This window comes from Bactrocera neohumeralis, chromosome 5 (assembly GCF_024586455.1).
Source record: "Bactrocera neohumeralis isolate Rockhampton chromosome 5, APGP_CSIRO_Bneo_wtdbg2-racon-allhic-juicebox.fasta_v2, whole genome shotgun sequence".
NCBI lineage: Eukaryota > Metazoa > Arthropoda > Insecta > Diptera > Tephritidae > Bactrocera > Bactrocera neohumeralis.
The window spans coordinates 71954258-71968514 of NC_065922.1; the positions used below are offsets into that span (position 1 = coordinate 71954258).

The 14257-nt window shown below is 31.9% G+C and overlaps 1 protein-coding gene across 1 annotated transcript in view; it reads right to left on the reverse strand.

Annotated features, from left to right (window-relative positions):
* Positions 1-14257, reverse strand: part of LOC126758195 (voltage-dependent T-type calcium channel subunit alpha-1H) — a 257600-nt gene that overhangs the window by 130465 nt on the left and 112878 nt on the right. The gene's annotated exons all lie outside the window — the stretch shown is intronic.

Here is a 14257-nt window from a genome sequence, read left to right on the forward strand (position 1 = left end):
GTACCCCACGCTCATGTTATTTCCATTTGGGAGACCCCTTACATTCATATTGCCACAAATCATTTTAACGCTTGAACTCCATATACATATGTATATGTACATATGTGAAACACAAACGCAAGCATACACACACACTCATACATATTTACTTTCATGGCTCGCAATGAAGTTGTAATTCGCCACAGCTGTTGCGCAAACCAAATTTCTTCACTTTAATAGTTTGCTCGTCGCCTACCACCCACTACCGGCACTCAGCGCATGCAAATAGCGGCGCTCGTAACTCAACAATACAACTTAAAAGCGGCGATTTTATGTTTACACACTCGTATTTCATTGCTGCAGCACTACACACACACACGCATGCTTATATAGAGTACAAAGTGCAATATGGTAGTTGTTCGGACAGGGCGTATGAGTGACATTAATGGTCGTTTGCAAAGAGTCACATTGTCAGTTATTAACATTTCAATTGCTACGTAAATGCAAATTTTTATGACGCAACGGTACAGCGTAAGAGATAAAAGCACTCGCTTTGGGTAAGGTGTGGTAATAATTTTTGAGACACTGACTTTATGGTTTTTGGTGGATTGCGGTAATACGCTTTGATTTTAATGCAGGCGGAGTTATTAATGTTTAATTTTGGTGCGTAATTTATAGTTTACGTCAGCAATGCTAATTAAAATGTTTTAGTAAATATTGAGCACTAAAGTTGATAGCTGAAATTGTAAAATTTTGTTAAATATTTTTTACTCTAAAAAGTGTTTATAGATTTGCTTATATAATGTAGAGAGTTAAGAGGGTTTCTTGCCAGATTTTTTTTTTTTATAAATTTGTACTAAAACTTCTGAAATTTGTTACTATGTTTTCTAATGCATTGGCATTTTAAGAATTATGTTTTAAATTAAATTGCACTGAACTTAGTTTTTGACTTAAAAATAATTTAAAGTTTGTTGTGATTTTTTTAATACAAAAGATTTTAATATATTTTTTTAAATTAAAAATTTTACGAAAAACGTACAAAAATTTTTTTTGAATTTTCTTGTACTAAAAATTGTTCAAAAAACACACAATAAAATATGTACTAAATACATTAAGATTTCAAAGCAGATATAACATAATGTTGTATTAATTGCTTCGAGATTTTATATAGCAATAATTTTTTTTTAAATGGACTAAACAGTCATTAAGAAAATTTTTGTAAATTTATGTCAAAAAAATTATTCTAAAAATGTATGTAGTCCCTATAAAATTGCTGGCATTAAATGTGCTGAGAAATTAGTGCTAAGAAATTAGTGCTAAAAATTTTGTACTAAAAACTTTGTGCCCAAAATTGCGTACTAAAATCTTTTTACCAAAATGTTGTACTAAAAATGAGTTCCAAGAAGTTTTTACTAAAAAAATTGTTCTAATAAAACTGTACTAAAAAATAGTTCTAAAAAATAATGAAAATGAAAATTTGGAATGAAAAATTTTTAATTTTTTTTTGTGCCAAAAATTGTGTATAATTTTTTTTTAACTCAAAATTTTGCCCTAAAAAGTTAGTACTGAAAAATCCTAAAAATTGTGTACTAAATGAAAATATATTCAGTTATTTGTTTTAAAATTTTGTGCCAAATGTACTAAACTATGTAACTTTTTAGTACTAAATTTTTAAAAAGGTGTACATGGTTGTTAATTTGTAACTTGAATATAATTTTTGCACAGACCTCTTTCAATATTACTATTTAGTACTAAAACTACGTTTTAATAGATAAACAGGTTCAGAACAAAGTATTTGGAACTTCAACTTAGTACCAAAATTTAGTACTGGTAGAAGTATTTGTACTAAAAAGGATTGTAAACTTTTCGTAACTAACGTCAATTTGGGCAACCAAAATTTGCATACTAAAATTTGTACTAAAGTTTAAACTTAAACATGTTCTAAAATTTCATAATTCTGAATTAAGCAAATAATTTTGTCACAAATTTAGTGCTATCAATGGTTTTAAAATAAGGATACAGGTTTGCGTTGCTTTGTGTTGTACTAAATTTAAATACACTCAAAGAAATCAAAATGTACTAAATATTTTTTCAACTAGTATTATTATATACCAGTAATAAATATTGAAATTTATGATATAATTCAATAATATAAGCTCATTTTTTTAATTTTGTAGAATTATATTGTAAGGTGTACTAATTTTTGTTAGAAAGCTCTCTAAAAAATATGTATGATTATAATAAAAATATTTATTAATTTAATTTTTCGTACTAAATTTTGTTAGAGTCTTTTTTATCTAACTTGTATGCTTGCAAAAATGCCAGATATGAAGATATATGACTTATGACAGATATTATGTCAATCGGGTTCTAGACTATACTATTCGTCTCTTTGATAAAATTAAGTACTAAACTAGTACTAAACGCACAGTTCATTTTAAGCGGTGGTGGCACATGTAATATCAGTTTACAAAAACTAGGAAGTCTTTCATGCTGATATTTACTTGAAAAAAATGTGTACTAAATTAGTACTAAAATCATGTGTGTACTAAATTAGTACTAAAATCATAAGTCAATGAAAGCAGATGGTGAGAGCATACAATTGTTAGTGTACGGTCATTATGAACTATAAAATTTAAAATATTTGTTGAAAAAATGTGTACTAAATTAGTACTAAAATCATATGTCCGTGCAAAAGGGTGGTTAGAGCATCTAGTTTTTAATGAAGGGTCATTATAAACTATAAAGTTTGTAATATATGTTGAAAACTAAATTAGTACTAAAATCGTAAGTCACAAAAGGTAGTGAGAGAATCATGTTCTTAGTGAAAGGTCATTATAAACTATAAAGTCTAAATTTTTTTTTTTCAAATTTAGTTGAAAAAGATTTACTAAACTTTAGTTACAAAATTTTTTTGTACTAAATTTTAGTACTAATTTTTTTGTACTAAATTATTTTTACTAAATTATTTTTACTGAATTATTTGTACTAAATTATTTGTACTAAATTTTTATTTTAATTTAGTTTAGTACTAATTTTGTTGTACTAAAATTTTTGTACATCTTACATTCACAAATTTATGTATTAAATTTTAGTACTAAATTTTTTTATTTTTAATTAATTTAATTTATATATTTAAATTTTTACATTCACAATTTTTAGTTAATTAAAGCGCTCAAAATTTGTTCCCAAATGCTAAAAAATTAATAATTCAACCGCTTTAAAATACTTGTTCAGAATCATAATACAAATATTTATGTATTTTTTTTCATAAGTTATACTACTTGCTTTGTACTAAAATCCAAACCACTAAAGTTTCTTATACTATTAAGCGTATTTTTGAACTAAATTCTCTCTGTCATGCTCCTCTTAATTTATACAAACTCTACAAGAGCTTTTTGAATTAATTCCACACAAAAGCTTTAATTGGCTATACATGCGTCTTCTTGTTGAAACATTTCCGCAGAAAATTTTTTCCTGCATAAAAAATATTAATCTACTTTCAATTGCAGCCAAAAGCAACTTGTGCGCATTAATGCGTACGAATTCATCAATTCGATATGAATTTATTGCAGTTTTATAGCTGCCTTCGTCACTCAGCCACACATATGGTTGTACCAGGCTTGCAACGAGGCGGTGATTAAACCACACACTTGTGCATCGCATTAAATGCGGTAAAGTTGTGTGCGCCAAGGCGTTTGGGGGCACGGATCGAGTGCGGTCTGAAGCAATTTGTGTGGGAATTGTGTGTTTATTTAACGAGTGCGTGGCATGTCAGCGCGTTGCACGTTGAACAATAACACGCACACATATATACATTTATATATATGTATACATACATATACTCTTATTTCTTGTTAGCACACCATATGAAATGCTTAGCGGTCAAGCAACGCGTAAAATTGGCATATTTCCTGGGCAAATTATATGACATGGCATAACTGTTTCTATCCATATCGTTCCTTCGTATGCTTGTAAATATGTAGCACATGCTGCTCACTCCATATTTTCCATAATTAACATGCCTGCATACAAATTAAGTTGAGGTTACGTATACGCCTAGGCGTCCAATTAATTGTTGAAGGCAATTTCAAGCGCTCACAGCGCCACTCACCAACAGAACGTTATTTCAGTATTCAAAAAACCGAATGCCATCCATTAGCAGCTCCCATGTGACCACTCGATTGCCTTCTTCCATACGGCAGACCATTGATTTGTACCGTCATTTCATTTCAATGTTAAGCTGCGTATGCTTTTGGCAAAAACTGCATGCATTGTTGGATTTTTTTGTATGTGCGTTTATGCATTTTCATGTTTTTCGCCCACAAGTCACCGTTGACATTCCCTATACAAATTTACGCCCTTGTCTGCCTGCAAATATCAGCCACTTCGCTTGCCCCTCCTGCGTTCCACATCAGCCTTATTACTTATCATTATATATGCCATTGCTTGCGCGTTTTCCCAACGGCTATATTATGCACGTCATACCCTCTTACTGGTGTATATTCAAATTTGTGTGCTTTAATATATACGCATACATACATCCATATATAGCGTCGACTTTTGCCCTGCCAATAATTACACACATTGATTACTTGCCCTCACCATTTTACAAAGTCATAAAATTGCAATGTTGTTGCTGTTGCTATTTGTGATAGGAAAATATTGAAAACAAACACATTCAGGCAACATATATATTCACTCATGAAGCTCACATACATACATACATATATACTCACATATGCATTAAAAAGTACTATTTTAGCTAAGCTTCTACTTGTTTGGTCGCTATGTTGTGGTTTATGGCACATAAATATGCCGGTTGTTGTTTGGTTTTATGGTAACGGAGTTCATAACAACACAAGCAGTAACATTGTGAACTATAGTCTACCGCTTCAGCTGCTCTTCTTGTACTGAGAATTACAAAGTTGTCAGTAAAAATATACTCGATAAGTTTGGGTAAATTTAGAGAATCGGGACAAGATATTGGAATTGGGTTGACGAAATCTTCGTAATAGCGGAGCCATTTGGGTTATATGCAGATTCTTACATAAGTCTCACGGTTGAAAGAGGTCAGTTATCAATGTTCGAAAATTTTTCGAAATTCGAATTCGAACAACAGATCAAAGAAAGGTATTGTATCAGTATTCGAAAATCGAAAATAGAGTCGAAGTAAAACATATACCAGTGTTCGGAAATTCTTCAAAATTCGAATAATAGAGTAGAGAGAAGGCATACATATATCAGTGTTCGAAAATTATTCGAAACTTAAATTAGAGCAATAGAGAGAAGGGGCCATATATAGTGTTCGAAAATTCTTTGATTTCGAATTCAATCAATAAAAGAGAAAGGTTATATATATCAGAGTTCGAAAATTCTTTGAATTCGATTTCGAACAATAAAGTGAAGAAGGATCACGTATCAGTATTTGAAAAATTCTTCGAAATTTGAAAATAGAGCAGGGAGAGAGCATATATTAGTCTTCGCAAATTCTTCGAAGTTCGAAATCGAACAATGGAACATTTCTGAAATTCGAATTCGAACACTGAAATGGAGAAAGGTCATATATCTGTTATTAAAAATTTTTTGAAACTCAAATTCGAACAACAGAGTGAAGAACAATCACATATCTGCATTTGAAAATAGAGCAGAGGGCACATATCAGAGTTCGAAATTCGAATTCGAATAATAGAGTAGATAGTGGCCATACATACATATATAGAAAAATTTTTGAAATTCGAGTTCGAACAATAATGTGGAGAGAGTTCATATAAAGTTCATAAATCAGCATTCGAAAAATTGTTTGAAATTCGAATTCGAAATATAGAGTGGAAATATATCGTATATCAGTATTGGAAAAACTCTTCGAAATTCGAATTCGAACACGAAAGTGGAACTCAGCATTCGAAATATTTTTCGAAATTCGAATTCAAACAGCCTAAGGCCAATTCAGGCAATGAATTACTCTACTTTTTAGAGAAAGTTGATTATAATAAATTTTCCTATTTGAATATTAAAATTTGTCTCTCCTTTTAAACTTATAAGCTTTTTTTTTAATTTTTATCTTTAAAAAATTTTATTTACATTTGCATTACATACCCTTTATGGTAAAATTTCACATCGGCGACTTGCTTGATTGCATGCTCACCCCTAACACCTTATTATCTCTGTGCGTATCGATAAAATTTTCATCGCCGCAACGGCGCCAGTAAATATAGCATCATTTGGAGTTGAGAGGCACACATATACTTACACGTATATACTAATATACATACATATCTACATCACACAAACGTTACAGAGTTCATTTAATATGCAGCAGTTGTTGTTTTCCATATTACCAATACAGTCGATATATTCGAGTAAGCATATATGAGTACACACAGCAGGGAGCTTGTTTCTAAATAGCTGCGTCTATACTTGTATGTACCCTTGCTCACGCATACAACAACAACGTCATCTACTTGCACTTGCAAATCGATATTTTATTACTTTTGCTGCCCGGCTCAGCGCAAGGGTTAGACTGACAATGTCAATTTGTTGCCTGCCACATAACCCCACTTTATAGCCTCGCTATTTTTTATGCTTTGCCGTTACTACCAATCGCCATTCCGCTCTGCGGGTCTTCAATTATAATTAAACGATAAATCCCTTGCTTTCATTGCGTTCAATGTTTGTGCATCCCAATTATTGCACACCGCTTTTCACCTTTAGCGATTTGCGAGTGCGAGAGCAGGCGAGTATAGTTGCTTCCTCTCTCTCTCTCCTTTTCCTGGCACTCATGTGGCTTAACGCGTCCGAGCAATTAAGCACTTAAGCCAATTTTAGGTCAATTCGGTAAGCATTTTGTGGTCAACTATTGTTTATTGATGCGTATATTAGCTGGATGGCAGCAAAAAGGTGTTGGCACTATTAGCGGGAAAAAGTTTTTAACGCAAAAAATATATATTAAAATATTCGAATTTTCTTTTGACAAAAAAAAAATATATACAAAAATATTCGAATCACTTGTAGCAGCTTAAACATAACTTTTTATTTACTATTTTCAGCTTAGAGAAATTGGCATTTAAATTTTTCCATATTGGGTTCTAGACAAAAACAAAAAGTTTTCTATTTTTTTTAGTTTATTTAAAAAATACTTTGTACTAAAAAACTTATAAATATTCATTGAAAATTGTTTCACATTCGAAGTATTCAATAAATATTGGCTTTTTGTGGTTTCATGTCACTTTAAATTTGAGAAGTGTATGGTTTGAGAAACAGTAAGGGTTTTAGTTAGTAGACTCTATGATCCAAGTTGCTTCTAAATTATGCGACTTTCAAGCTTCTAATGTTTTTCCGTTGGAGTTATTTGGCTGTCAGAATTTATAAATACCCCTAATATTATGAACTAACTTAACCTTAACTTAATTTAATTTAACTTGACTTAACTTAGCTTAACCTTAACTTAACTTTATTTAACTTAACTTTATTTAACTTAACTTAATTTAACTCGACTTAACATAACTTAACTTAACGTAATTGAGCTTAACTTAACTTTATTTATCTTAACTTAATTTAACTTAACTTAACTTAACTTAACTTAACTTAATTTACCATAACATAACTTAACTTGACTTAACTTAGCTTAACTTAACTTAACTTAACTTAATTTAACTTAACTTAATTTAATCTTAACTTAACTTAACTTAACGTAACCTAACTTAACTTAAGTCAAGTTTAACTTAATTTAACTTAACTTAGCTTAGCTTAACTTAACTTAACTTAACTTAATTTAACTTAACTTAACTTAACTTAACTTAACTTAACTTAATTTAACTTAACTTAACTTAACTTAACTTAACTTATTTAACTTAATTCAACTTAACTTAACTTAATTTAACTTAACTTAGCTTAAAATAACGTAACTTAACTTAGCTTTACTTAACATAACTTAATTTAACTTGACTTTACTAAACCCTAGTATAACTTTAGATAAACTTAACTTAACCTTAACTGAATTTAACTTATTTTGCATTATCTGAATTTTAACTTAACTTCATTAACCTAACTTAATCTTAACTAAACTTAACTCAATATTAACTTACCATTAACTTAACCTTAATTTTACTTCAACTGAACCTTAACTTAACTTAATCTTAACTTAACTTACTCTTAATCTTAAGTTAACTCAAACTTAAACTAACCTTTTCTATTTTACCTTTACCAAACCTATTCGAACTTAACCTCATTTATTTCCACGAGACTTGATACAATAACGGCCACTATGAAACTAATATTTGCACAATGCACCAACAACAAACACCGACGTAAACTTTAATTCAATCAACAACAACAAAGAAAGCGTTCGTAATAATAGAAAATTGCGTGAATTGTTAGTAGAAGATAACAAAGCCAAAGAAAGTGACAATACCGTAAATGCTATACATGCTTGATGTGAATAAATTTACAACAAAAACAAAAATCAACAACAACATTGCAACAAATTGTTGCACTTCGTTTAGCACATTTGTGCGGTTTTCTTTGTGCCACAAGTGGCATGCGAGATATTTTGGCTCGCCATTGTTATTGTTTTTGCTATTATTGTTGTAGCACTACTTAGAAATTGCTAGTCATCCAGCTTGTTATTGTTATTGCTGAGTTTCGAGTGTGCGTGACAAGGCTGCACCGTTTCACTTGATTTGTTTCGCTTAGCAGGCTACATGTTGTGTTTTTATTGTTATTTTTGTGTTATTACTGCGCTCATGTTGCATATAAGCACATGCTTAGTTACACATATTACACCGGTTGCATGCCACACAGTCGCTTGCCATTGTCCACGTAGAAATCTTCAGCAAGCTTCGCTCGCTCACGCGCTTACCACTTGCTTAAGCTGTTGTTGTTGTTATTTATGTTATTGTGGTTGTTAAATATGCTGCGTGTGGCGACATGTGGCACAGCTGGTGGAGGCAAATTGAAATTTTGCGCATTACGCGTGTGTTAAGCTCAACAATTTGCAATTTGTAAGGCAGCGCACTCACACATGCGCACTAAGCTGCTTGTTGGTGTATGTGTGCGCGCTTACTTAGAGTGCCTTGAAGTGCATTAAGCTGGAAAATATTTACATGCGCTGCAGACGATTTGCAACATTTCGCAGAAATAACGGTATATTACGAGGTTGTTATAATGATGCCAAAGTAGCAGCATGGCGTTGCCACATGTAGGAAATTTCTGCATGTTGTGTAAGTTTAAGTGAAAATTTGATACTCATAAGGCATAAAATCAGCAAAGCAGCGCTTCAGATAGAAAAATTTTAGTTCTTCGCAGACTTGCCAACTACAGTAATGAGTCTCATGTGTTTTAGCGCGTGCTCGTCAAACTGAGAGGTCAAAATCAAGTCTTCGTATGGAAAAGTTTTTTATTTATCAAGATATCTTCACGTAATCTGACATAAGTTATGGTCTAAGGAAATGCTATGATATCTGAACAAATTATTCAGATCGAGCCAATATAACATATAGCTACCATATAAACTGACCGATCGAAGTTAAGTTCTTGTATGGAAAACTTTTTTATTTGACAAGATATCTTCATAGAACTTTGCACAGACTATCGCCAAAGTCAAGGCTACAATCTCCAAGAAAATTGTTCAGATCGAACCATTATAACATATAGCTACCATACAAATTGAACGATCATGATTAAGTCTTTGTAGGAAAAATTGTTTTATTTTTCGAGTTATCTTCACGGAACTTAACACAGACTATTGCCGAAGTCAAAGCTACAATCTCTGAAAAAATTGTTCAGATCAGATCACTATATTATATAGCTGCCACACAAACTGACCGATCAAACTCAAAATAACGATATTTTGCCTGTGAAGGGTATAATAACTTCGGTGCAGCCGCTTTTACTTGTTTGTGTTTCCTTTAATATTATTTATTCATAAAAAATAACCCCAGTCACTTAAGTTCAGCTTACGTTGCCAACGAAAGTGAGAAAGTTCTTACATTAAATTATTTTCAATTTAAAATCACTGCACCGTCAAAGATAAAACTGAATTAAATATACGAGCCAAGTCATAAATAAAATGAAAAGATGGAAAAGAGCAAACAAATATGCCCCACAGATTCTCCAATTAACGCAGTGGCCTTGGCATGAAACGGTTGAAATTAAATAAACCTGAAAATGTGAACAGAAAGCGGAAAAATGTAAAAGAAGAAAATAAAAAATTTACAACAAATAAAAATAAAATTGAAAAGCGCAAACTAAAAATACTGGAAAATGCAATAAATAAGGCAAATAAAATGCAAGCGTTAAAAAAGCGGAATAAAATACGTTAAACTATTTCGTACCCTAAAAGTATGCTACGGCAAGTGCACACGTTTATGTGTAGCGTTGCCTGTGCGGAGCTGGGGATGTGCTAGCGTACCGTTGTAATATGTGCGCCAAATAAGTGCTCCCGACGCAAAATAAAGAAATATATATATACATATATAAAATAAAAATAAATAAACATATTTCACCATGGTTGATTTTTATTTCCGCTTCCGCTACATAAAAAACTCGCTCAGTTACCTGCAACAAAGCGCAACGAAGCAGCCAGCAACAGTTCATGCGCTGCAACTGACTGGAGTTTGTAGCTGCGACACATGCTTTTTTGTTGTTGTTGTTGTTACTTATACCCAGGTATGTCGTTGGCAGTGAGGCTTGAAAAGCAGTCAGCGTTGCAAGCAATGAAACCAGCAACAATGCAGTGGAGAAATAGTTACCGGCAATGGCATTTATTGAAAAAAAACATATGCTCGTAAACATACATATGTACATACATATGTATAACTAGCGTACATACATAAATATAGATTTATACATTCATGCAAAGAAACGTGTGCTTATGTACTCGTACGCTTATCGTTGTCAACGGCCCGTTGGTCCACACAAATTGTATGTGACTGCAGGTTATTCGTAAGTAACAGTAAAAAAATCAACATGTAAAAAGTAAACTTTCGTCTGCACAGAAGCTACAATACCATTCACAGCAGCAGTTCTTAAAGCATAGAAGGGTATATAACGAATTTATTTTGATTTTGATAAGTCGGTTTGTATGGCAGCTACATACATATGTTCATATGTATATGCTATAGTTGTCCGAATTGAACAATTTTTATATAATCCGACCTAAATTAACTTTTTAGATATACTTAACCTTAGCTTAACTTAACTTAACCTTAACTTATCCTTAACTTAACTTTATCTTAACTTAACTTTATCTTAACTTAACTTTATCTTAACTTAACTTAACTTAACTTAACTTAACTTAACTTAACTTAACTTAACTTAACTTAACTTAACTTAACCCCACTTAACTAAACTTAGCTTAACTTAACGTAACTTAACGTAACTTAACCTTAACCTTAACCTTAACTTAACCTTAACTTTAACTTAACTTATCTTAACTTAACGTAACTTAACTTGACTTGATTTGGCTTGACTTGACTTGACTTGACTTAACATAACTTAATTTAACTTAACAAAACTAAACTAAATTTAACTTAACTTAGCTTAACTTATCTTAACTTAATGTAACTTAAATTAACTTAACTTTACTTCACTTGACTTGACTTAACTTAACTTAACTTAAATTTATCTTTAACCTTAACCTAGCTTAACTTAACTTAACTTAACTTAACTTAACCTTAACCTTAACCTTAACCTTAACCGTCCCAGGTCCTATGGCAGCTATATGCTATGGTTGTCCGAAAAATTTTCGGCTTCGTGAAGAGAAAAGAACGTATACAAAATTTCCGGTCGATATTTCAAAAACTGAGGATTTCATTGGCGTCCTGGACCGCCAGATATAAATAAATCGACTCAGCTCCTTACACTGATCTTTTGTATATAGTTCATACATACACATATGTATATAATTTATATGCTCTCCGAAGTTGCTGCCAGTTCTGTAACAAACTTCGTGGCAAACTTAATATACCCTGTTAAGGGTATAAATATTCTTATTTTCATTTGTATATGGCACATTGTAAGAATTTGTTTACTCTATTGAAATACTACAAGTATTAACCGTTGCTATGGCATTTTTTGCACTGGTTGACAAATTTCTTGCATTCTCATATAAACGTAAGGTTTTTTATATTGCAGAGGCTCTACTCCTTGTTTCGATGTACATATGTATGTATCGTACTAATTCCTTAGTTTGTTTTTTTAATTTTTACTCTTGATATTCTTGTTTCTATAAAATTTTGAATTCTTGTTTATTTCTTAGACTTTTTGTGCTGTTCCTCTTGTCCACTCAATATAACATGCATAAGTCATAATAAAGTGTGCGAGGGATATTCGATCGGACTGTTGGAGCCTTGAAGAGTATATTCTGATAAAATTGTGAAAGTGGCTTGCAAACTTAGACCTACTTGTTGAGAATCAACAATTTTTGCAAAAACTTGATCTCCCTCAGATTTCAGGGATAGTTTTTCCAATGAATAAAGACCCATCAGTGCATCGGCAGTAACCGCGTAAGCGTGGTCTACATCAATAAAGAAGGACTTAATTATGTTTATATTTAGCGTAGACTAACATTTTTATTACATTGCCGACGAAAAAACTTACTTATATCAATGATCGTTGAACAGAATGATCTTTATTCTCACTTGATCATTCTCAACCGCATATAAGAATGATCTTCAAAGATATCCTATAATAGGTGTTTTTCTGGCATCACAAAAGATTGTCGAAGTCTAAAAATGATTTTTATATACAAGTAGAGATCAGGTCTAGAACTTAAAACCAACCAAACTTCATGAACTGTTGTGAGTTGTACTGAAGATTAGTTCCTTAAGTAGAGCCTACACTAACTTCTTTGACAGCGATTATCAACTTGTTTGTAGCATTTTGTTTCAACTAAAAAACTATAAAAAAAAACTTACGAGAAATAAAGCTCTTGACTAATGGTTCAAGACTACACTGAAGTCTTTAGCGTGCAGGAAGACAAAGTAAAAGACAAGCTGTTGCAACTACATATATCATATAGTTCATTGCTTGCCTGATGATATTCAGTACGTTTCTAAAAACATTCGGAGTTGGGATATGAAGCAGTAAGGTTAAGATTTCCAGAATAGGTACAGTGCTTTTTATGGCAGGCTTTAGAGTGCGCTGTAGAAGTTATACGTTGCTGAAGTAAAAGCAAAATTTTAAGTTGCACTGCTTATGAAAGATTTTAGAACCAGAATGAAGTGTTATTAAAAGTATGTGCTGCAGATCTGCAGCCTTATAGACGGGTTTATCGGATCTTTTCGGTATGGGATTTGAACTCTCCTGCACTTGCAGGCATCGTTTCTCTTCTGTCTAACCACCAACCAATCTCGAGCTTGTATGTTTATGATAGAGTACACGGGTTATTGATGCGAACCGTTAAAGATCATACTTTCAAAATTAAATCAAAGGAAAAGACCTCAAAAATATTGGACATGATTTCTGTTTAAATTGTATCGCGATAGCAAAGAAAATATTGCTGTAAGAATAAAAAAAATAATGAAAGAGTTAAACTGAAAGCTTAAGCTTTACTTTAATTCACTAACTATGGTAATACTTTCTCTGAGAAATTGCTCACATTTATAATACTTTGAAGCTCACTGCAATTCTGATAGACCTTACAGTCTTGAACTTGATGAGTTTGTCAGACTCAGAAGAGAGATGAGACTAAAAAATTTTTGATTAATTGTCAGTTCGATTTTAACAGGTCTGAAACTAACTTATTTAAGTCAATATTTTTAGCATCTAAAGGTAGGCTATACCTGATTGTTCGAAAAGAAATAGATGACGCGTGTTGAAGAAAATAACACTGGTGGCAGATAAAAAGCACATTCTTACTGATTTTTAGTGCTCGCTGCGCTATAATATTATCAGAAACCATCTACGTTCTCGAGCCAGCACTCTCTTTTTCCCCACTTATCTATCGTTTTTTTTCACTCCTCTTCCTTCTTCAACAACTTTTTGCTCTACCTCAGCCACTTGTCTAAAATCGCATTTGATTAACTTTTAATTTATTTGATTTGTGTGCGCTCTTCGTTCTTTCTTTATCGCTGAATTCGCACAACACCAAAAAACTGGTATGGAAAAATTCTAAATTCTGCTTTGGCATATCAACTAATCTGGTAAAATATCTGGTTTTGCTTTCTTTGCATACTGTTTGCGCTTTCTTAGTTTCACTTAGCGAATAATTGAGGAAAATAAATGATTTTCAAACAGGAATTTGTGTGCCTGAAAACTGTGTAGAGCAGCGATTTTT